Below are 24126 nucleotides of genomic sequence, written 5' to 3'. Positions count from 1 at the left end.
AACCAGCCGCTTCTTGTGGCAAAAGGCTTCCTGTCATTTTATTAAAGCGCGAAGGGCGGAGGAAAAACCGGCCCGGCGACACTGCGGAGCAACACTGCCACCTGCAGGCCACAGAAACCAAAACGCCGCAAGCCCGGAAGACGAGTCATCGTTTCTGCTGGGTTTTCGCGCAGAGGACTGGACAGCCTGGATGCGAAAGTTAAAGGGATGCCCGTAAGGACCAGAGAAAGGAAGGGAATCTCTCGAAGGGGTCCGGCCAAACCACCCCCGGACAGCCAGCCGTCCGCGGAACCATAGCAACACGGGCAGGAAGTCAGGGTGTCCGGGAAGATCCGGCGCTTGGCGGGCGGGGCTGCACTCCGATTGGCTGGCTCTGGGCCTGCGCGCAGCAACCCAGTGAGGCCCGTGCCCGTCTCCTGGCCCTGGTCGGCTGGGAGATTTCTCTGGGACCGGGATTTCGAACTCTCCACTGAAGAACCTGACCGGTGACGCCCGGGTCCTGTCGCCCACTGCCGAAGCCCCACACGTGCGGGAACGTTACAAGTCCCCTGTCCATTCTCCTCCCTCCCACCCCCGGCCTGTGACCGCGTCCCTCCCGTGGTACACTCACTGTTCTCTCAGGCCTCACTCTTCTGATCCGTCCTCAGTGCCCACGAGGCTCACCCGGTCACCCCGGAGACTCTCCGTCCTTAGCGATGCTCCCTTCATCCCCACCCGAGCATCCCTCTGCCCACGGTCCCGCCCGGGGCATCAGGAAGGACCGCGCCCCTCGTGGTGTCCTGGTTCCAGCATTCCTCCCTGTCATCACCCTCAACATGATGTCCTGTCCTCCAGCTCCCTCGCACTAGTGCCATGCACTGATGCCACAGCCTCCTGGAGACCCAGCTCACCGACCGCGCGTCCTTTCACACCATGCGCCAGGCCCCTCCTGGATGGGCTGAGCCAGGGCTGGAAGCTGTCCCTGTCAAACACACCTCTCCCTGACAAACACACCTCTTGTGCTCCTTGCACCCTCCTGCCTGCCCACTCCCTCCCTGTGTCTGAGCATCGAAGAGAAAACTTTACAACTTTACAGAAGTGTTTTATCTTAAATCCATGGCCGGAGTAGACCGCTGTTCAGTTTCAGGGTCACCTAACTACAACCCCTACACTACACACTCCTAACCTTTCATGCTAATGACCACCAGCCCCACCCGCCAATAATTCCTGGAGAATACCGAAGCAATCCGGTGGGATTTCTCAAGTTTCCCAGTCCCGATCTGCATGTTTCTGCCCTGGCACTCTGCTGCCCCTCTCCACGCCTGCTCGTGACTGCACGGAGCCGCTCACCTCTGCCCGGGATCCCATGCCTTGCACCTTCTCAGGGACTTTGCCCTGCAGTTATCATTCCTCTCTCCTGAACCAGCACCTGCTCCCTCTACATCGGAGCATTCCACAGCACAGGGGGAAAACCCACCGTCTTCCACCACCCTAGTCTGCAGCTACTGGCACATTACCGGTTGCCCTTCAAGGCAAAACTGCTTCAAATTCTGCAGAGAGATTCTCTCCTCTGCCCCCTTCCATGGAGCTTTTGTCCCAGTCACTCCACTGTAACTGGCCTCGTCATGGCCATCACGAATATCCATACTTCCTGATCCCGCAGACACTCTTCAGTGCTCATCTTAGGCAACATCTCAGGCACCTTTGGCATACTTGCCTCTTGTGTTCTTTATCCCTCTGTTTTTTATATTTCAGGGGCATGGGGCTTATGGGACAACAGCGTCTCCTAGATGTACTCGACAAGGGACACATTCTACACTATGCCCCCTTTGACCTGGATATTGTATGGGAAGTCATGGGTCAAATGAAAGACAAGCCAAGGAAAAGAGCATCCCAGTCACAGCGGGGGAACGGCCCACAGAGGCAGTGGCAGGCAGAGGTGAGAGAGCTCGGACAAGGGAGGAGTGACAAGAAATGAAGAGGAACTCCAGGGAAAGGAGGATTCCACCCCATTCACACTTGGGAGTCACAGGGGGCACACTGTACGATGACCCAACGGAGTCTTTGGGCAGAAGGGTGGCTGCAGTTTAGGAATTTCGTTTTCTGAAGCTGATCTTGGTTCCTGCTGTGGTGCAGGTGAGATCCAAGGGAGGGCTCTGCATCACCCGAGGGAGAAATGTGGAAAGGGACTGAATCCAGACAAAGCCTACGCAGGCGATGGGCTAGGGGACCTCGCGGCTGAGGCTGAGGAGTGGACGTCCCTGCCCGGGGATGGGCTGGACGATCAGACCCAGATTCAGACGGGTCTGCAGATGCCAGCAGGGTGGCTGAGGCTCAGTCATCCAGGGAGGACCGGGCCCACAGCAAGAGGAGAGAGACAACAATGCAAGTTTCACCGCCCCCACCCACGGGCGGTGCAGGTCAGCATCACCAGGTGGAGCCAGGAGAGGAGAGCACACCCTGCGAGCACACAGCCCACTGCTCCCAATACCATGCATCTTTGGTTCCTTTCAAGCCATGCTTCTTGAAAGTATAGACACCAGGACCATCCTTATCTGGTTACCTCTCGATTCCTCCGCCATGTGCCCATCCACAGAACATCCCCTTGCTAACGCCTCCCAAGAGCTCCGTGGGCCAAACCATAGTACCCAGTGCTGTACTGGCCACGGACACTTTCCGTTTTCAAAACCACTTTTCCTTGGTCAGAGTCTGTGACAGCAGCCCACCCTGGCTTTCCCCCTACCTCTCAGTCCATTACTTCTAAGTCTCCTTGTCAGTCCATTTACTTTGATCCCCTCCTAAATCTTGGGCTTTGTTTTCCTCTGGTTTCCAACCTCTGCCCTGTGCTCTTCCACTCCATACATGATCCTTGGGTGACCACGTCACCCCCACAGAGCTTCTACCCATCTAACTTGTTTTCATCAGTATCCCCCTGTATGCTGATGGCTTTTCCTATCACTAAATCTACCTAGGACATCTCAACTGGGCCCCAGATTCCCCACAGGCCGAGACGTATGGGGCATCTGCACTCAGATGTCCCAGAAGCCCTGCAGACCTGCTAGTAGCCCCAGGCCAATGTTCCCTGGGGTGTCTCATGGATGGGCACCGCCATCCACCCAGTTCCTTAAACCACAATCCCGGGCACGCTGCTGGGTGTGATCTTCACTGTGCAGTGACTCCCCTGGAGCTGCTCTGCAAAAGGCTGACCCGAGATCTTCCTGTTGCCACAGGTGGGGATCCGTTCCTCTCAGAGGCCCTGTTCCTGCAGACACACTCTGAAGGTGTCCGGAGCACACGCCATGACCCTCTTTTGGATCTCCGAGAGGACCCGGGCACTGTAATGCACCTGAGAGGTTGAAAGCCCTGTCTGTAACAAGACGATGAGTCAGGACACAGCAGTGCAAGCCCATCACTGGGGAATGTGCCAAAGGATATCTGGAAGAGATCCCTAAAGAACCCTTAGGGAGGTGGGTCTCCATGGGTGTGCACCAAACAAGGGATTGCTTAACTGTATTTTTCCCAATGAGCATCCTGTTCCGATTTGGTCTTCATCTGAGTGCGGGAGTTAATTTGATAACACAGGAAACGGCAACTGAGCACAGGCAGCAGATACGCTGACAGCCGATCCTGCTGCATCAGCATCCACAGCTACAATTCTCAGCCATCTTTGATCTTTAAAGCACTATTCTGATCTGGTGCATGACGGTATCTCCACAGTATTTTAGGAATGTATTCAATTAACTAGGCACAAGGATCCTGACAAGAACTAAAACGTACTGAGTTTCACTAACAACAGCAGAGAGTTAACTGTAAAACTCTGGATTCAGGAACATGCAGCAGAGCAAGCACAAGGTCAGTTTTCAAACTAGTATTAATTCGGGCAAGTCGTCCCTTTCCTCAGCCTAAGATAGCTGTCAAGCATAGCGGGTCATGATGAAAACCTGTTTTCGCTGTAGAGAGGAGTTGCAAATTTTCGATCTTCGATTTCCTCTTGTAAGAATGGGTTCCGTTTCCACAGCTGCAAGGTCGGCTTTCAGAAGAGAACACTTTCAGATAAAGCTCACGCCAGGGCCACATACCAGACCTACTACTTCAGACTCTCTGGGGATGTCCTGCCAGCATCGGCTCTCCTAAAGCCTCTCCAGGGGAGATTTGATGCACAGTTTAGGTTGAGAAGCACAATCACATGATGCTTCACCCATCCTGGTTTTAAATAGAATCCTGAACTGAAGAGCCATGTTTGCTACTAAAGACGTTACAAAAATTTTTAATTACGTGTCTTCCCTTCTGAGATGAATTTTGCCATATTTATTCACAGACATATTTAGAACAATTTCAATGACTCAGTGGTGTGTTATGCCCCCAAGTCCCCTTCCTTACCAGACACTCAGGCAGATGGACGGGAGGGAACGCACCTCAGTCCTGGCGGCAGAAGGAGGATGGATGGAGTTCCGTTGTCTTGGTTACTGCTCTGCTGAGCATCCCACCTGGGTTGCTGATCTCAGGCAGGGGACCTCACACCAGGTTAACAGGTATTCCTGTGACCAGTGGTTGGAGCTAAGGGCTGAGATCCGTTACTGAATCTGGGAAACGGAAGCTGGGTCCACGTGATTTGAGAAGAATAGGAAAACAACTAAGTAGAATTTCAGATGCAGGGTGGCTTCTGGGAGCCTGTCCAGAGCCACTGACTTGTGGTCACACAACGGGCTCCTGTGCGTAAACACAGAGACACACTAGACGTGTGTGCTCACTGGGGGTTCTGTCCTGACGTGCACGGCGACTGTCTCTGGAGGGAGCATCTAGCACATGTGGAGGAGGCCGGACCCAGGACGTGGAAGGAGCAGGGGCGCTCCCCACTGTTACAGAAGCAATGGCACATCTTTTCCCACATGTCTCACCTGCACATCTGCATTACCTTCCTAAACTGCTTTACTGAGGTGTAATCACATACCACAAATCACACCCATCACTTCCAGGGCAGTGACTTTTAGCAACTTCACACAGTGGTGCAACCCGCCACAGTGCAGTTGTGGAACCCTGCCAGCACCACGAAAAGGGTCCGTGTACCCATCAGCAGTCGATCCCCAAGCGGATCTGCACGCCCAGGCACCCTCTCATCTAATTTCTGTCTTTGTAGATTTGCCCTTTGCGGGCATTTCATATCAACGGACTCCTGCAGGAAGTAGCCTTTTGTGTCTGGGTTCTTTCACTTAGCACAATGCTTTGGAGGCTCACCCATGTGGCAGCAGAAAGCAGAAGCTCATCACTTTTCATCCATCTATGCTGTTCCACTGAATGGCTACAGAATACTCTGTTTACCCCTCTCCAGCTGACAGACTTTTAGGCTGCTCCACTATTTGGAGATTACAGACAGTGCTGCTGTGAAAGACATCTAAGGACAAGTGTTTGTGTGCACATGGGTTTCATTTCTCATTTCCCCATGATTTCATTTCTTCTCTTGCATGGTGCACAGGCTAGACCCTTCAGTCAGTGTGGAACAGAGGTGGTTGAAGCAGACCTCCTATCCTTGGTCTGGATCTCAAGAGGCAAGCATGCACTCAGACTCTACTAGATGTGATGTGACGAGAGCTGGATGTTTCTCGGGGATGTTCTTCACCACCACGACGACGATCCCTTCTATCCTGAGTTGGTTGACCGTGTTTATTGATTTAGTTATTTACCTATTTGTCATGAACGGGTCTTGAAGGGTGTCAAATGCTTCTTCTTTGTCTGTCAAGATGACAGGTGGTTTCCGTCCTTCATTATATCAATACGCTGTTTCCCATAACTGAAGTTGAGTGTTGGTCCAGTACTGCAATCCTGGGAGAGATCTCGCACAGCCCTTTGCAAAATGTTTCTCGATTTGGTTTGCAGATACTGGTTGGAGGGTGTATGCATCGCTATTCATGACAGTTATGGGTCTGTAGCTTTCTGGTGATGGCAAGTCTGGCTTTGGTACTGGGGTAATACTGGGCTTATAGGATGAATAAGGAAACGTTCCCTCCTCCCTTCTGTCTATTCAGGAAGAATCTGTGAAGGATGGGTGCTATTTCTTCTTTAAACATTTGACACATTTCACTGATGAAACCAGGAGGCCCAGGACTTCCCTTTGTGGGAAGGTCTTTAAATGAATGGTTCAATATCATTGCTTGCTACAGGTACATTCAGATTTGTTATTTGGCCACTGCATTTAACCCAACTCCCATCCAGGATTCTCTGGCCTGTTGGTTCCTATGGCTCGGTCTCCGGCCTAGAATTTGACGTGCTGCACATCTCTGCCCATCACCGGATTCTGGCTCCTACTCTGTAACTGGGGAGAGTATGCTGCTCAGAAGTGACCCCCAGATCACCAACGCCCAATGGGCAGGTTGGGGATACAGACTTTGAGGTGGGGAGCGGGTGGCACAGCTGATATCCTCATTTACAACAGCCTATCCATCCTCCGGGCGCCCTCATGCAGGCTGTGGGTAATTCTGCAGTTGGGACTGGCACAGCAAGGACCCAGAGTACCCTGTCCCCTCCCCCGCCACGTCCACTTCATCTACCCTGATCCTTGTCATTCTTCTCGTCTCCTAGCAACGCAGCCTCACAGGGGATCAGTGACGCACTCGCCGCCACATCTAAGGGTGTCAGATCTCCTCTCTGCTTAGTGACTCAACCTCAAGGGCAGGGACTGGCCATGCAATTCCTCCTCACCTCCCCATCTCAACAGCTATCCTGGCACGGCATGGAGGGGATGTAACATAAACAGTGAAAACCTTCATGATTGGCTAAATGAGGGACTGTGGATGGCGGGATCGACCTGGGTTGGCTGCTGGAGTGAGCCCATCGCATCCCACCCTGGGGATCTTGCACCAGGTGGGGATGACCATCCCTGCCCCAGCGCACTGTGGCTAGCATCAGGGACGTACCTTATCCAGACTTGGTGAGCTACCAGCTGTGGACGGACACGGAAGTCACCGGGTCCTCCTACGTCACCCCAGCCTTTATGGAGGGTACGGTTGGGGATGCTCTGTCAGAAATAAGCCTGCGCTCATTTGGCCTATTAGTCTATGACAAGGGAGCCAAGAACATCCATCAGGGAAAATGCTGTCTCTTCAATAAATGGTTATGGAAAACTGGACCCCCTCTTTTTACACAACGTTCAAAAATAAACCACAACAACAGAAGATTAAAGACGAAACTGTTAGACCTTAAACCATAAAGCTCCTAGAAGAAGACGTAGGCAGTATGCTGGTTGACATAGGTCTTAGCAATAGTTTTTTTGATATGTCTCCTCAGGCAAGAGCAACGAAATCAAAAAGAAACAAATGGGAGTTCATCAAACGAAAAAGCTTTTACACAGCAAGGGAAACCGTCAACAAAGGAAAAAGGCAACCTGCTGAGTGGGAGAAGATATGAGCAAGTGACACACATCCGAAAAGAGGTAGATGTCCAAAACAGCTAAAAGACTCATAGAATGTATTGGGAAAAACACCCAAAACCCGATTTTAAAATGGGGCAAAGCACTGAAGACATTTCTGCAAAGACGAGATACAGATGGCTAATAGACATATGAAAAGATGCTCAACATCTCATCAGGGATTAGAAAATCAAGACCACAGTGAAGTACTTCCTCATACCTGTCAAGTAGCTGTTATCAAAAAGACAACGGGTAAGAAATGTTGGGGAGGATGCAGAGAAAAGGAAACCCTCGTGCGGTGTCGGTGGAAATGTATATCGGTGCAGCCACTATGGAGACAATGAGGCTTTCCTCAAAAACTGAAAACAAGAACTACCATATGGTCCAGCAGATCCACTTCTCGGTATTTTTCTCAAGAATAGAAGAAACACTAGTCACAAAAGATATATGTGCTCCTCTGTTCACTGTAGCGTCATTTACAGCCAAGGGGAGCCAAGATATGGAAGGAACCTCAGTGCCCATCGACAGATGAGTCAAAAAGAGAGAAATGGTGTATACACACACACACACACACACACACACACACAGAGTGGAATATTACTCAGCAATACAAAAAAGAATGAAATCTTGTCATTGTCGACAACATGGATGGACCTAGAGGGTGTTATGCCAAGTAAAACTATGCACACAGAGAAAGACAAATACCACACCATTTTATTTACATGTGGAACCGCAGAAATAAAATAAGAGAACATGGGAAACAAGACAGAAATAGAGTCAGAGACACAGAGAACAAACTGGTGGTTACCAGAGGAGGAGGAAGTAGGGAAATGTGTAGAACAGGGAAGGGATTAGCAGACACAAACTTCCAGTTATAAAATAAGTCATGGGAACGGAATGTACACATAGGGAATATAGTCAATAATCTTGTAAGAAATCTCTGTGGTCACACATGGTAACCAAACTTATCATAGCAATTCATTTCATAATGTTTAAAAATATGGAGTCACTTTGTTGTGCACCTGAAACAAATATAGTATCACACATCAACTTTGGGCCTCCCCAGTGGCTCAGCGGTAAAGCATCCTCCTGCAATGCTGGAGCTGCAGGAGGCGTGGGTTGGATTCCTGGGATGGAAGATCCCCTGGAGGAGGGCATGGCAGCCCACTCCAGTACTCTTGCCTGCAGAATCCCATGGACAGAGGAGCCTGGCGGGCTACAGTCATGTGGTCGCAAAGAGTTGGACACGACTGATGTGACTTAGCATGCATGCACGCATGGCAACTTTACTGAAGAAATAAAGAGTGGGGGCTCTGAATGGAGGATGCCGAGGTTTGTGGGTCACTTTTCCTCTGGCGGCCTATGTGACCCTAAGCCATCCCCCTTATTTCTCTGTCCTCTGCTTTCTCACCTCATCAATTAGGATTGAAATCTTCCAAAATGATGGGTCTTTGAAGGAGGAGTAACTAAGGTGACAGAAAGAAATATACTGAATGTGGTCTGATAGCTGATAAAGGATGAACAACCTTGAAATGCCAGGTTAGCCCTGCTAAACGTGCCCACGCTGACTAAATTCATGCCTCTGAGTTTCAAGAAGAAAAGCTCCCTTGGGAGACAAGTCCTGCAAGATGGGCTGAGCTCTGAAGCTCTCTGATGAGATCATAAGTTCAGACTCCAATAAATATACCTGTTCTCAAGTGCCTCTGTCTACAGAAGACTCGTGGATTTCTGCAGAACTATAGCTCTGGGGACTAGCTGAGAGCACAGACTGACAGACAGCAGAATTCATTTTCACTTCTGAAGAATCTCACGGGCACTTGCTGCCTATACAACATTGGGCTCTGAGTGTGGGGAGGAAAAGTACATTTCATCACTCATGTCTCCAGTAATGAAAAGGGAAGCTATTTGTTATTAGGGGAAAGATGTTCGTGAATCACAGATCTGAGAAAGGTCTTATATTCAGAATACGTAAGGAATTTTAAAATTGTAAAGGACAAAATGTAGTGAAAGAGGACAGATCCTTGTGCCAGGGATTGGGGTGTGGGAGGGGAAACCAGAAAGGGGCAGCACCTGGGCGTTTTTAGGGTGATGGATGTGGCCTGTGTCCTGGCCATGGTGGTGATCACTGGAATCTCTCCGTGTGTCAGAGCTCAGAGAGCTGCACACCCAAGGACAAGCAGGCCAGGAATTCCCTGGAGGTCCAGTGGTTCAGAATGTGCCTGCCATATACAATTAATACACAGAAATCCATTGCATTCGTATATACTAATAAGGAAAAATCAGAAAGAGTAATTAAGGAAACAATCCCATTCACCACTGCAATGAAAAGAATAAAATACTTAGGAATAAATTTACATAAAGAAACAAAAGACCTGTATACAGAAAGCTATAAAAAAAAACTGACGAAAGAAATCAACAATGACACAAATAGATGGAGAAATGTACTACGTTCTTGGATTGGAAGAATCAGTATATTGAAAATGACTCTACTACCCAAAGCAATCTGTAGATTCCTCACAATCCCGATCGAACTACCAGAGGTATTTTCCACAGAACTAGAACAAATAATTTCACAGTTTGTATGGAAACACTAAAGACTCTGAATGCCCAAAGCAATCTTGAGAAGGAAGAATGGAACTGAAGGAATCAACCTTCCTGACTTCAGACTATACTACAAAGCTACAGTCATCAAGACAGTATGGTACTGGCACAAAGACAGAAATATAGATCAATGGAACAAAATAGAGAACCCAGAGATAAATCCACACACCTATGCACACGTTATCTTTGACAAAGGAGGCACAAATATACAATGGCGTAAACAAAGTCTCTTCAACACATGTTGCTGGGGAAGATGCTCAACTACGTGTAAAAGAATGAAACTGGAACACTTTCTAACACCATACACAAAAATAAACTCAAAATGGATTAAAGATCTAAATGTAAGACCAAAAACTATGAAACTCTTAGGAGGAAACCATAGGCAGAACACTCTCTGACATAAATCACAGCAAGATCCTCTATGATCCACCTCCCAGAGGAATGGAAATAAAAACACAAATAAACAAAAGGGACCAAATTTAACTTAAATGCTTTTGCACAATGAAGGAAACCATAAGCAAGGTGAAAAGACAGCCCTCAGAATGGGAGGAAATAATAGCAAATGAAACAACTGACAAAGAATGAATCTCCAAAATATACGAGCACCTCATGCGGCTCAATACCAGAAAAACGAACAACCCCCAAAAAAGTGGGCAAGAGATCTAAACAGACATGTTTCCAAAGACATACAGATGGCTACCAAACACATGAAGAGATACTCAACGTCACTCATTATTAGGAAACTGCAAATCAAAACCACAGTGAGGTATCATCTCACACAGGTCAGAATGGCCATCATCAAAAAGTCTACAAACAATAAATGCTGGAGATGGTGTGGAGAAAAGGGAACCTTCTTCCACCGTTGGTGTAAATGCAAACTGGTACAGCCACTATGGAGAACAGAGAAGAGATTCCTTAAAAAACTGGGAATAGAACTGCCATACGACCCAGCAATCTCACTGCTGGGCATACACCTCAAGGAAACCAGAAGCGAAACAGGCACATGTACCCCAATGTTCACAGCACCACTATTTACAATAGCTAGGACAGGGAAGGAACCTAGATGTCCATTGGCAGATGAATGGATAAGGAAATTGTGGCGCATATACACAATGGAATATTCATTTCACTTCAGTCGCTCAGTCGTGTCCGACTCTCTGCGACCCCATGAATCGCAGCACGCCTGGCCTCCCTGTCCATCACCAACTCCCGGAGTTCACTCAGACTCACGTCCATTGAGTACGTGATGCCATCCAGCCATCTCATCCTCTGTCGTCCCCTTCTCCTCCTGCCCCCAACCCCTCCCAGCATCAGAGTCTTTTCCAATGAGTCAACTCTTCGCATGAGGTGGCCAAAGTACTGGAGTTTCAGCTTTAGCACCATTCCTTCCAAAGAAATCCCAGGGCTGATCTCCTTCAGAATGGACTGGTTGGATCTCCTTGCAGTCCCAGGGACTCTTCAAGAGTCTTCTCTAACACCACAGTTCAAAAGGATCAATTCTTCAGCGCTCAGCCTTCTTCACAGTCCAACTCTCATATCCATACATGACCACAGGAAAAACCACAGCTTTGACTAGACGGACCTTAGTCGGCAAAGTAATGTCTCTGCTGTTGAATATACTATCTAGGTTGGTCATAACTTTTCTTCCAAGGAGCAAGCATCTTTTAATTTCATGGCTGCAATCACCATCTGCAGCGATTTTGGAGCCCCCCAAAAATAGTCTGACACTGTTTCCACTGTTTCCCATCTATTTCCCATGAAGTGATGGGACCGGATGTCATGATCTTCGTTTTCTGAATGTTGAGCTTTAAGCCAACTTTTTCACTCTCCACTTTCACTTTCATCAAGAGGCTTTTTAGTTCCTCTTCACTTTCTGCCATAAGGGTGGTGTCATCTGCATATCTGAGGTTATTGATATTTCTCCTGGCAACCTTGACTCCAGCTTGTGTTTCTTCCAGTCCAGCGTTTCTCATGATGTACTCTGCATATAAGTTAAATAAGCAGGGTGACAACATACAGCCTTGACATACTCCTTTTCCTATTTGGAACCAGTCTGTTGTTCCATGTCCAGTTCTAACTGCTGCTTCCTGACCTGCATGCAGATTTCTCAAGAGGCAGGTCAAGTGGTCTGGTATTCCCATCTCTCTCAGAATTTTCCACAGTTTATTGAGATCCACACAGTCAAGGCTTTGGCATAGTCAATAAAGCAGAAATAGATGTTTTTCTGGAACTCTCTTGCTTACTCAGCTATAAAAAGGAAAGCATTTGAATCAGTGCTAATGAGCTGGATGAGCCTGGAGCCTGTTATACAGAGAGAAGTAAGTCAGAAAGAGAAAGACAAATACTTATATCAATGCCTATATATGGAATTTAGAAAGACGGTAGCAACGATTCTACATGCAAGGTAGCAAAGGAGACAGAGACGTACAGAACATACTTTTCAACTCAGTGAAAGAAGGCGAGGGTGGGATGACTTGAGAGAATAGCAGTGAAACATATACATTACCATATGTAAAAGAGATGACCAGTGCAAGTTCAATGCATGAAGCAGGGCACCCAAAGCCGGTGCTCTGGGACAACCCAGAGGGATAGGGTGGGGAGGCAGGTGGGATCAGGGTTCAGGAGGGGAGGACACATGTATACCTGCGGCCGATTCGTGTTGATGTATGGCAAAAACCATCACAATATCATATAGTAACTATTCTCCAATTAAAATACATTAATGATTAAAAAAAAAAAAAAGAATCCACCTGCCAGTGCAACAGGCCGGGTTCAATCCCTAGTCCAAGAAGATTCCACGTGCCGCAGGGCAACTAAGACGGTGTGTCACAACTACTGAACCCACCTGCTCCGACTACTGAAGCCCTCGAGCCTAGAGTCCATGCTCCGCAACAAGAGAAGTCTCTGAAATGAGAGGCGCATGCACCGCCTCTAGAGAGTAGTCCTCCTCCACAACGAGAGAAAGCCCTCGTGCAGCAACAAAGACTCAGTGCACCCAACACTAAATAAATACACAATAAGAAAGAAAACCGGGCCAATCTTACTGTATGTTCATTTGAAAAATACAGTGGTAGATACCAAAGTAGGTGCATCTCTCTATCTTCTTTGAATGATCATTATCTTGGGGGAAGCTAACAAAAATTACATCACAGGCTATATTAAAATTTTAGATCAGCTTCCCAGGCACTGCTCTTTTCTAGAGAGCTACTTTTCTCAGAGAACTGTTACCTAGGAACTTTAGTCACCGGAACTGAGGCCTCCACCACATTCCAGGGCAGAAAGCAAAAGACAATAGGAAGACATGGTTCAAATCCTATGAGTTTATGAGTTGCCTGTGACCACTGGCTAGGATGAACTCACATCCCAGAGTCTCTTCACATTTCAGTAACTGAAACTTGTATTTCAACCACTTAGTTCAGTTCTTTAAGGCCACTGCTATGCTCTTAAACAAACACTTGGTGTGAAACACTTGGAAAATGACCTTAACCCAATTCACTCCCAATCTCTTTTCACATGTCACAAGGAGTCTCTCACGATGATATTTCCCCACCTAGAAAGCCAATTCTCAGATAAAGAAAAGAATTCACACATACACACACCTTGTGAAGAAATACTGAGATTTTAGAAAGTGACTCACAACTAACCCATGGTTCATCGTTCTTTTCTCTCTTCTCCCTCCATCCACGCTGAGAAATGAATATTTGGCCATGCTGTCTGATTTGCCCACCAAGTTGCTCATACCACACACAGGATATTCTTACAAGCGAGCCTATACACAAGGCATTGACACCAGCCAGCCCTACTGAAGTTGGCTACCCGGGGGCAGGGAGGTGGCTGGGGCAATAAATTCATCATCTCATTTCCTTCATCACCCTACCCCATTTCATTTCCTGCAGTCACTTGGCCCAAACGAATAACGATCTCGCACCAAATCGCTGCTTAAAGCACCACCGCCTCAAGTTTCCTTCGTTATCTCATGTGGCTTCTGAGGCCAGGGAACAGATTTTACTTGAGATGAGTAAAGCTGGAGAGACAGCCCATTGGCCAGAAATTCTGTTTGAGAGGTGACGTCTCTCAGTGTACTCTTTATGACCCCATGGACCAAGGCTCCTCTGTCCAGGGGATTCTCCAGGCGAGAATACTGGAGTGGGTTGCCATGCTCTCCTCCAGGGAACCTTCCCGACCCAGGGATTGGACCCAGTTGTCCCAATTCCCCTGCATTGCAGACAGAGTCTCTACCGCTAAGCCCCTGGGAAACCCATGACAAACCTAGATAGCATATTAAAAACCAGACAGATCACTTTGGTGACAGAGGTCTGCAGAGTCAAAAATATGGTTTTTCCAGTAGTAGTGTACAGATGTGTGAGGTGGATTATTAAGAAGGCTGAGTGATGCTTTCGAATTGTGGTGCTAGAGAGATGACCCTTTAGAATCCCTCAGACAGTAAGGAGAACAACTCGGCCAAGCCTAAAGAAAATGAATACTGAATACTCTGAATACTCACTGGAAGGACTGATGCTGAAGCTGCAATACTTTGGCCACCTGATGCGAATAGCTGACTCATTGGAAAACACCCTAATGCTGGAAAAGATCGAAGGCAGGAGGAGAAAGGGGGAGACAGAGGGTGAGATGGTTAGAGAGCATCACCAACACAATGGACATTACTTTGATCAAACTCAGGGAGATAAAAAATATAAAACGAAAAGAAAAAGAAAATAAAAACAAACTCAGGGAGATAGTGTAGGACAGAGGAGCCTGGAGTGCTACAGTCCATGGGCTCGTTAATAGTCAGACACAACTGAGCAACTGAACAACCACCACCACCACCACCCTACCTTTGAGCTTCCCTAAGGTGCCACAGCCCCATTCTCAGCAGGGCTAAGAAGCTTTCTGTGTCTGTCAGTGGTAAAGGCTGAGACTCAATGTCTTCACACTCTCAGTGCCCCCTGCTTAGGGTTGATGGCGAGTCCTTAGAACGCTCATCACTCCCTCCCAGAGCTCAGACCAGGGAGCCTTCTCACAACAGTAATGGAGCACCCTACCCTGGTACAGAATTGGGAGTTGTAGCTGTTTACCCCTCTCAGTGGGTTTTCTCCCTTTGCATTCACTTCCACATTTCTTCCTTGAGTCACCGAATCCAAGTCCACTCACCCTCAACTGGTTCCCGCAACAAGCTGCACCTGCATCTCCAGCACATCTCTAGCACCACATGCACAGCGTGGGTGCGTGTACCCCCCGCGCGGTGTATCTTCTTTTTCCTTTCTCTTCGGAATCTGTCGACTCCCAGACATCACAAAAAGGGCTCCAGGGCGGTGCTGCAGGGGAAGCTGTGACTCCCACTCACAGCCTGGGTGAAAGCAGGACTGTGTTATATGTGCCACAAGCTGCCCCACTGCATCATGGGAGCCAAACGAGCAAAGGTCTGAAAGTCCTAACACAGACATTTCCGTGGATAGAACACCAGTGTCTTCCTTGGGACCTGTGAGCTGTTGTTTGGTTTGGGCCTATAGCGTCAGTGACCTTTTTCACAACGCTTGCAGGCTTAGCCAGCCTTCCTTCAGGACCTCTCTACTCCCCACAGCCCCCCACCTACTGTACCAGAGATATTACTTCTGACTTCAGTGCGCCCATTGGGTTTTCACCTGGCAGGGATACCAACACAACTTTTTTATGCTGAAACCTCAAGATACCTGAGGAGAACGAGTCTTCAGAAAGTCCAGTTTTCAATTATAACAGAAAAACTGCCTACGTAACAATGAAGATACAACACCTTAAAATACTAATAAAATGTTATTTGGAAATTATCTAGAATGTCACACTTAAGAGAAAAAAACTTAGTATGTGGTCTATTGCCTTCCAGGTTTTGTCCTCTGCATTTTAGAAAATTACGAGATGGGGGAGGTAATGTCTTCATGATATCGTATCTGTGGTTCTATCTGTTTATCACTATGGTTATGCTACTTTCCATAGTGATGAGGGTGCTCCACGAATGTCGGTCAGAGGGAACACTGTTTAGACCTCGGTATGGACCAGGAACTGTTCTCTGTGATGTGTGCATGTTGACATGACACCCCATGGTCTTTCACGCACCTAGGAGACACTGTGTTCAATCCATACACAGATCCATAGTGATGTTTCATGCGGATGGAGAGGTTGATCTGCCTTTGGATCCAGAGTACACCAGACACTGCACTGTATTCCAGATTGGGGGTCAGATACCACACCTGGCTGTTTTTCTCTGGCCTGGGCACCAATCTGACTCAGCTCTTGCCAGCTAGGTGACTTTGTGCAGATTCATTCACCCATTAACGTCTACGTGTCTCTGCTCCTCAGCTGCCCAAAGGGATGACAGCAGTCAAAATGCTTACCTCACAGTGTTGCTATGAGTACTCAAAGACTTCATTATGTGTACATGTACGGAGAGCTAAGCACGGTCCAGAAGGGGAGCTCTTCTTCTTGTGTCTCTTCACTTCTGTTTCCGCTTGTACTAGTATCCCCCTGTCCCTGCCCCCACGCTTTCACCTCCCCCACCCCTACTCTGCTCTCTCTCCCCAGGGCCCCTGTCCTCAGACTCTCCATCCCCAAAACACAGCTGAACATCTCCTCACGGTTTACCCCAGAAAATACCCATACCATCACCCTTGGATGAAACAGTCATGAATATTAGCAGAAAAAATAAGAAACACAATAAACGGGCAATGTTAAAACTACACAAGAAATAAAGCATTGCTGATGAAAGTCTGACTACTAATATTTTCATATCTTCATCAGATTCAGATCTTCAGAATTTGATATATGAGAATTAGACTTGATAAAACAATGGCAGAAAAGGTAATGCAATGTGGTTCCTTAAATAAGACCTAACAAAGTGGGGGCACATGGTATGTTCATGGGTTGAGAAATTCAATATAATTAGGATGTCAGTAGCCTCCATACAGATCCATCAATTTCACACAATTCCAGTCAGAAATCCCAGCAGGACTTTTTTTGTACATATAGACTAATTGATGATAAAATTTCTGTGGTAAGGCAAATGAACGAGAATAGCCAAATGATTCTGAAAAATAACGCTGGAGGATTAACACTAACCTGAAATTTACTTTGCACCTTCAACCAAAAGTTGTGAGCAACTAAATGTCTATGAAGGGATGAATGGATATAGAAAACGTGGTGACACCGGTCAGAACGGCCACCATCAAAAAGTCTACAAACAACAAATATGACCCAGCAATCCCACTGCTGGCAGACACCCCGAGGTAACAGACACATGTACCCCGACGTTCACTGCAGCACTGTTTACAATAGCTAGGACACGGAAGCAACCAAGATGTCCATTGGCAGACGAACGGATAAGGAAGCTGTGGTACATATACAATGGAATATTACTCAAGTATAAAAAGGAACGCGCTTGAGTCAGTTCTAATGAGGTGGATGAACCTGGAGCCTATTATACAGAGTGAAGTAAGTCAGAAAGAGAAAGAGAAATACTGTATATTAACGCATATAGATGGAATTTAGAAAGACGGAACCAATGACCCTACATGCAGGGCAGCAAAGGAGACACAGACGTAAAGAACAGACTCTGGGACTCAGTGGGAGGAGTGGGTGGGAGGATTTGAGAGAATAGCACTGAAACATGTACATTACCATATGTAAAACAGATGAGCAGTGTTAAGTTCCATGCATGTCGCAGGGCACCCAAAGCCGGTACTCTGGGACAACCCCGAGGGATAGGGTAGGGAGGGAGGTGGGAGGGGGGGTTCAGGATCAGGGGGACACGTGAATACCTATGGCTGATTCATGTTGATGTATGACAAAAACATCACAATATTGTAAAGTAATTATCCTCCAATTAAAATAAACTAATTTAAAAAGAGGAAATGTGGTGATATATACAATGGAATATTATTCAGTCACAAAGGAGAAAATTCTGCCTTTTGCAACAACATGAATGGACTTCAAAGGCTTTATGCTAGGTGGAAAAAGTGAAAGAGAGAAAGACATGTATTGTACGTTCTCACGTACATGCAGAATCTAAAAAAGTCAAACTTACAGAAATAACAGTTTAGAATGGTGGTTGCCAGGCCCTGGGGAAAATGTTGAATACAGGGTACAAACTTACAGGTATGAGGTGAATAAGTTACGCGGATCCAATGTATAGCATGCTGAGTATAATTAACAAAACTGTATAATACAGTGAAAGCTAAGAGGGTAGATCTGAGATGTTATTTCCTCAACATTTTTTAAAAAGGATTGTATGAGGGGATGAGAGTGCCAACCCTGTCATGGCCAAATATGAGTGTATCAAATCATCACATTGGCATCTTAAACTTACAGCTTATATGTCAATAATACCTCAAAAAAGGTGGAAAAAATAAGAGTCCTGAGTGTTTCCAGTGGGAGAGCCCTCAAGCTATATTCTGTGTCCCTCCGACATCTCCCCGTCATTCTTGAACTTTCCCTTATTACTGCCATGACAAGGTGAACCAGGCTCATGTATCCTTTCCTTCCTCAGCCTGGGAGCCCATCATTTAGTGGAGAAAGGTGTTCAGAAGCTAGGATCTGGGGACTGGTGTCATTATTGCCATTGGAATGTTGCTGTTTCCAGTAACTTGGGAATATATGTATGTACACAATCACATACACAAACACAGAGACACACATCTATAGTTATATATCAGTCTAGCCACATATGCACACCGATCAAATACAAGAAGTTTGCATGGAGACCTTGAATTCCAGTAGAATTCCTCAGAATTTGTTCTAGTTTACTTCCTTTCCACATTGGAAATTCCCTTTATCAAAAATGACAGACGTGGCTCTCAGCATTCTTATGTATTTCCTGAGTTGATGAATCCCAATGCAGATAAGTGATCTTTCCTCCACAAAAAGGTCCTCCTCACAATCTATGCAGAACCATCCCTGGCCCTTGACTTCCACACCTCACTCAAGCTTGGATTCATGAAGCAGTTAGCCACCTTCCCACCCAATCCCCAGGGATATCCTTCTTTCCACCTTGGGCTCTGACTCTCCAGGCAGGGATGCCCCTTTACACATACACCTGCCTTGCCTGGCAACACCTAATGGCTTTAGGACTGACTTGTTCAGGCACCAAAAAGGGAAGGGAAAGAAAGGGTAGGGACAGGAAAACGTCAATATGTCCTAATACAGTCAGCCAATCAACGTGAACTGGGCCAAACCCAGGCAATGTGATGAAGCCAGTTGTTTGTTGTTGTTTTTTTATTTCCCTCATTACCCTCCAACTTCCCTTCCTGCCTCTGTCCTTTGCCCCAGTTCCTTTTTCTTCTTAAGTCCTGCCCTCCATCAAGAGTACCAATGTTACAAAGAATGATTCCCATATTATTACTGATCTCTGCTGCTTGGCTGACATTCAGCGTGACATCCCTGCAGCTGGGACACTCACACTCTCTCTCTCTCTCTCATGATGGACCAGAAGGCTTCACTCCTAATTTCAGGGATAGGTAGGAGAGAAGGTGCAGGGCACATGTTGGAGCCTTCAGTCCTTCATCTGTGAAATGCGGATGATCACAAATTGTGAGAGACACAGAGACAGCAGCAACCAGACCCCTTTCAATGGGTGCTACATGCCAAACCCCGTGCATCACAGGACTCCTTGACATTCAGGAGCACGCCAAGTAGGTTTCCATGCCAGGACAGTTGCATTCGTTGTTCCTTCTGCCTGGAATGCTCTTCCCTTAGATAACCCCACGGCCTGCTCCCTCACTTCCTCCAGATCTCTGCTTACTTGCCATCTTTCAGGGAGACTTTCCCTCATTGCCTTATATAAAATAATAACATCATACCAACATATACCCTTTCCCCTGATCTAGCATTATCTTTCTTCATAGTGCCTGCCACCCTTGATTTATTTACTGACCACCAAGTCTATGAAAGGACAGACGTAGTCACTTCTGTCCTGTCACATACTCCTCCAGTAGTGCTCAGGTATATGGCAGGTGCTCAGAAAACATTTGTGGAAGGACATTCTGGAGCCAGGCAACACACACTGCTAACATACACAGGTACCCTACAAGACGCGCACTGACCCACTGTAATAATTACGATACATACTGAGATTCCAGGAGACAACTGATACGCTCAACAACACACAGTCAGCATGTGAGGTTCAAGGCCTCGGAATCATTCTGCCAGCTTCCAAACCCTCAGTTCCCGGACAGAGACCTCACAGCCAAGAACATAAGAGGTTTTATTTCTGACACAGAGACTCCAGACAGCTCAGACAGATATCCAGAGACACCAAAAAGAGCTCACTGAATCTCTGCACAGAGAGCACACAACTCGTCTCAGACCCTCAAACACAACTGAGACCATAACCATACACACTGTGACAAAGACCCTCCAAACAGACCAAAGTCTTCCAGACAAAAACAAATGAGAGCTGCACAGATATTTCACATCATGGAGACTGACTCCCAAACCACTCGACACTTCCCAATCTAATACAAAAACCCTAAACAGAAAGACAGAATTTTTAATAACTCAAGAACATCATATAACCTTTAGATAAAGTCCCCAGACAGATGGAAAACCTGCACCCTGTGAACAGATCCCCAAGCGGCTGATAGTTTACACCTTTAGATGAACCCATCCTTAAAGCAGCTCAGAGACATCACAACTTGGGACCCTGTATCAACAACTCAGAGCTCTCAGTGTGGGGTGCACACTCCTACACAGAGATCTCACACCCAGGGGCTGAAATGCCAGAAAGCTCCAAAAAGGCACACCCCGGAATACAGGCACACGCATCCTAGAGGCATTGTACTGTGGCTCGCAAAATCCACTCAGATCAAATATTCCATCACTCACAACTCCGCCCAAAGGCTCAAGGAGATCAAATGTACCCAAACAGCACCTGCGTCGTCACACGTAGCAATACACAACCCCAAGCTGCCAGATACACTTTACTCTCCAGGGAGAGACACCAAACTCAGAGACCTCTCCCTGGACAAGAATTGCATGCATTTGTGCAAATGACCGTGCGTGGCCACACGATACAGACTGAGCGAGAGCTAAACAAGACTGAAACGCCGTCAGCATGCTCCTCCAGCGACAGCGCCAAACCTCGCCGCTAACCAGGGCAGCTATTCGACCCCTTCGGGAAAAGCAGTAAAAATTGTATGCTCTGAAAAGCCGCGCACGGCAACGCAGGCGCACGCGTACACACAGGCCTGTGGCCCTCAGTTCCAGCTCTGCGATCCCAGGGCCTGTACCAGCCAGCCAGCCAAATCGAAGGAGGCCGACCAAGGAAAGCGGGAGTCGCGGGATTTCCGGCGCCTCTTCGCGTCCCGGAAGAGCTGAGTCCGGCAAGCACGCGGTGACCAATCAATGCCCAGAACGCTTCCTGACGCCATACCCGCAACTGGCAGCCTATCTCGCTCCGTAGCCATCCCCCTTGGATGAAACCGTGTAGAAACCAAGGGGTGAGGTTGGAAAAGAGACGAAGAAAGTTGCAGCTTAATACCGGTGTCCACTCAGACTCGAATGCCACGGGAAGACGGAATGGAGCGAATGGGTATGGACCCATGGCGCCACGAGTGCCTCCGCTGGGAAGTGTGGCCGATCCCCGACGCGGTGTAAAGGGGCTCTCAGCGTTGTCACACGCCCTCTCCCAATGGTACCTTCCGGAGTGGGTGGTCTTACCGCTACCCCTCAGTGGTACATTCCAAGACAAAAGTGTTTCATCTCGCGCGCCCCTTGGTGGTGAGACTGAAGAACAGCCGATCTAGATGCCCGTGGCCCAGTAGAGAATGAGCCTCCTCCACGGGTGGAAAGGCAAAGTTAGGATGAAAACCCCACCGATTGCTGCTATCTTGGACCCAGAAAAAAGTCTTCGTAAACTGAAGATTACTTCTCTGTAGGAGCCACTATCGTAACAGGAAGCATTGAAACCATTTTCTCTGTACTTGTTTAGTTACAGAATCGGTTCCATCGGGAAAGCCAGCCACACTCCGGAGAAAGCTTCCGACTGGGATCTGAAGGCCTGGCATGGGGAAGGCCTCTGTCGCGGACTGCGAGTAATACTGACAACAGGACATTCCATTCTGTTAGGAAAGGGGTCAGCTCCAAGGGGACCCAAGGATACCGTGCAGATGAAATAAAGACCACAGCTTTCTCACCATCTTGTCATCCCTGAATATGTTCCCTAGCAGAATCCTCAGCCTGTCTAGCTATGCCTCTCTCAACAAGTTCAAATTTGTTTCTTCGTTCCGTCATTCTTTCATTCTCTCCACAGTTTGTGTCAAGCACAACTATGTGTGTTAGGAAAGAGAAAATCAACTTTGGCTTCATGAAACTTATATTGTGTTGGGGTCATAGAGCCCCAAAGGATAAGTAATTTTCAGATGTTCATAACTGCTGTGATTAACGTTAAACCGGGATAGTGAAATAGGGGGGATGATACCTAGAAAGAGTGGTCAGGGAAGTTCTTTCTAAGATTGTGACATTTGGGTAAAAGCCTAGAGGAGATGGCCTATCTGGGGGAAAATTATCCCAGACAGAGTTAGGGCCGGTGGGAAAAACTGGGGCGTGGAACTCAGTGTGCTGCTGCTGCTAAATCGCTTTAATCGTGTCCGACTCTGTGCGACCCCATAGATCGGCAGCCCACCAGGCTCCTCTGTCCCTGGGATTCTCCAGGCAAGAATACTGGAGTGGGTTGCCATTTCCTTCTCCAGGAACTCAGTGTAGTGTGTATGAAAAGAGTGAGGAGGCCTGTGTGACTGTCACAGCATAATGGCGGGAGAGCCAGGAGATCTGATGAGAGAGGTAATGAGGGTCAGGTCCCATAGGGCTTTCTGGCCAGAGGGGGTACTTTGACTTGAGCCACAGGAGGTTTCTTACCAGAGGAACCCCTAGGCTTCTCTCAGAGAGCCAGATCACACAGTGATTTTTGAGGAGCTCTTGATTTACACCAGAAAAACCACAGGCCATCTGCAATTGAACATGCCTTTCCTGGAATCCCCTACACTCAAGGAGAATCCCCCCTACTGCTCCCAGTGAACATCCGTGTCAATCGAAGATACCCTCAGGAGAGACAAAGCCAAGGAACCTCTTGGTGTGAGTGAGGTCACACTGAGTCTTGCAAAGGCACAGAGGGATGATATAACAAGCTCAGAGATGGCAGAGAAAAAGACAAATATAGAGCATTAGACAGGGACAGAGAGACTATTTCTGGCAGCAAACTGTCCCCACTTAGTTAACACCCACCTACAGGCCCCCAGCCCTGCTACTGGATGATGTACAGTTCATTTTCTCTATAGGAGAATAAAAGCCTCTCCCCAGGGACTGTCTCTAGGGAATGACTCAGTTGCCCATGGCCTGGGCTTTAATCATGCTCCCTTAACACACATCCGGGGCCTCTGCCTATCATGATAAGGACATGTGCCAGTCATAGCGAGGCTCATCTGTATATAGGGTCCCTCCCTCACAATTTGTCCAGCCCAGCTTTCCCTCCTGCTGATCTCAGTGCCAATGACTGCTTTAGTGGGGGAAGAGAGGCAGGGATCTCTGCATTTGTGGTGGAGCCTTGTGCAAATTGGCGAATGTGAGGTTTCTCCCCAGCTACTTGGAGGCTCACCTCTGTGACTTTTAGCACCACCTCTCCAGGGAATATTAAGATTACATTCCGTACACCAGGTAAGAAGTTGTGTGTGTGATGGGGAGACACAGAGGCATAGCCTGACAGTGAGTCAGTCACAGGGTCCTTGTGGCCCTGTGCAAACGCCCCCCCTACCCTCTACCTGGCCAGGGTCGTGCTGAGTCTTCCCTGGCTCCACCAAGGAGCCCAAGCTTACATCTGGTTCCTCCCGTCATCATGAGCTGAGACCTCCTATCTGCAGTGGGCCTTGAGCTCCCTTCTGCAAATGCTGCCCTCCTTGTTGTGGGTTGGGCAGATTCACTGAGTGAGTGCGTGTACATGGTTTTTGTCACAGGACCCCTATCATGGGTGGTACTCATGTCAGCAAGTATTGTGCTTAACAGGATTATTACCATGGGCTCCTGTAAACTGCACATGACTTACCCTTTCTGAGGATGGCACCCCAAGCTTTTATCTCTGTAGGGAGGCATGGTAGAAATCATAGCAAATGTGAAATCACAGGTCTACT

General features: G+C 47.7%; 2 long non-coding RNA genes across 2 annotated transcripts; both read left to right on the top strand.

The window, feature by feature from the left end:
- The first annotated feature begins 1746 nt into the window (after positions 1-1746).
- On the top strand, positions 1747-4245 carry LOC106503983. The gene is made up of 2 exons (XR_001917583.1): positions 1747-3446; positions 3998-4245. It is a non-coding gene; the product is annotated as an uncharacterized LOC106503983 (long non-coding RNA).
- A 13685-nt stretch (positions 4246-17930) lies between these two features.
- LOC108634361 lies at positions 17931-22139 on the top strand. The gene is made up of 2 exons (XR_001917585.1): positions 17931-21536; positions 21936-22139. It is a non-coding gene; the product is annotated as an uncharacterized LOC108634361 (long non-coding RNA).
- The last annotated feature ends 1987 nt before the right edge of the window (positions 22140-24126 follow it).

The sequence above is a fragment of the Capra hircus genome (genome assembly GCF_001704415.2).
Source record: "Capra hircus breed San Clemente chromosome X unlocalized genomic scaffold, ASM170441v1, whole genome shotgun sequence".
NCBI classification, from domain to species: domain Eukaryota; kingdom Metazoa; phylum Chordata; class Mammalia; order Artiodactyla; family Bovidae; genus Capra; species Capra hircus.
Note: the sequence above shows the minus strand (reverse complement) of the source record. Positions and strands in the feature narration are given on the sequence as shown.